Here is a 1439-nt window from a genome sequence, read left to right on the forward strand (position 1 = left end):
TTAAAAAGAATTTGTCCAAATTAATCATCATTTTTAATAAAAACTTTCGGACGCGAAAATATTTTGATAGCTTCACTGAGTTCAGATAGTTTTGTGTTGAGAGACGATCTTTCATTTCTTACTCTCAAAGTGTCTACGGTAATTGGAAGTTTTGATAACTTTTCTGTAGTTAAGGTTTCGGCTAAAATATGTTTAATCAAATTTATAAAGTAACCTTCTCTAAGTAATTTTAGGGTTTTTTGTCTTTCATCTTCAGGCATAAGACGATGGTTTTTTGGCATTCGTGGGTCCGGCATCTCCGCTAACCGACGTTCATCTTGAATTTTTTTTTCTTGTTTCATTTTGATAAGACTTGAAATATTTAGAATGTTTTTAACTATTCAGGAACTGATCCTCTTTTAATAGTTTTTAAATCATTATTTTGCTTATTCATTGAACAAGTATCGAGGCTGCCCATTTTTGTGGACGCGGAGCAAATCGATTTGTTGGATCTTGCTGATATCATTTCCCGATTCATTTTTATAAAATTACAATCTCTTCTTTGTAAGCGTATCTTTATATAAATTTGCATTTTATACTTGTGATGCTATCTCGCTTGCCTTTGGAATACTTAATTTCTCAGGATTGATCATTGAAAAGTCCATATTTGTATTTGGAGTTGGAATAAATCCAGTACGTGAATGTGCAGTTAAATATTTTTTTGGATTATTTTCTCCACTGTTTCTGTTTGATTGAAGTGACTGACCAACCTGGAATATGTATAATTGAATGTTTTTTTACTTTGGATTGTATATTTTTAAATTGTGTCATTTTCCATAAAGGTTTTTCCACCAAACTGGCGTTATGTTTATTTGTTTCTTCTTTGATTGATGCCTGAACTTTTCTAATATGTCTAATATTTGATTTTAAAAAATTGTTTGGAGGTGTTGTGAGAGCTGAAATAATAAATGTTTTATTTATTAATACAATAAACTCTTCTTCCTTCTGGATTGACTCTTATTCCGGATATTTCAAACATACGAAAGTTTGTCGCTTAGCAATTATCCTAAATTAATTTATTCAACATTAAAATTAAATAATTACACTTTGAACTTATAAATAAAAGAGATTTAAAAAAATTCCAAATTTCATTTATTTTAATGTCACCGTTCAATAAGGGTACCACGCCAGTGGTAAAACTTAATTGATTCGAAAACAATCGCACGAAAAAAATAAAATAATTTTTGGATAATTGGCCCGATTTATGCGGTGTTAAAATACGAAACCGATATGAACATGTTCTCATTAAAATGTTTATTTCTCTTAGAAAACTTTAAACAATTGCTCTAATCCGGTTTGTACATTCACTCTTCAAAAATTACAAAATTGTAACCTTTCGACGGAAAAAGTTATTTTTTCTTTGCTAAAAATAATTTACCAAAGTTTTATAGCCAAATCTT

At 29.3% G+C, this 1439-nt stretch overlaps 1 long non-coding RNA gene across 1 annotated transcript; it reads right to left on the reverse strand.

Annotated features, from left to right (window-relative positions):
• Positions 1–584: 584 nt before the first annotated feature.
• LOC118761275 lies at positions 585–995 on the reverse strand. Its single transcript, XR_004997258.1, has 3 exons — positions 967–995; positions 781–935; positions 585–749 (listed from the first exon to the last, which is right to left on the reverse strand). It is a non-coding gene; the product is annotated as an uncharacterized LOC118761275 (long non-coding RNA).
• Positions 996–1439: the final 444 nt, after the last annotated feature.

This window comes from Octopus sinensis, unplaced genomic scaffold, assembly GCF_006345805.1.
Source record: "Octopus sinensis unplaced genomic scaffold, ASM634580v1 Contig11382, whole genome shotgun sequence".
In the NCBI taxonomy this organism is placed as follows: domain Eukaryota; kingdom Metazoa; phylum Mollusca; class Cephalopoda; order Octopoda; family Octopodidae; genus Octopus; species Octopus sinensis.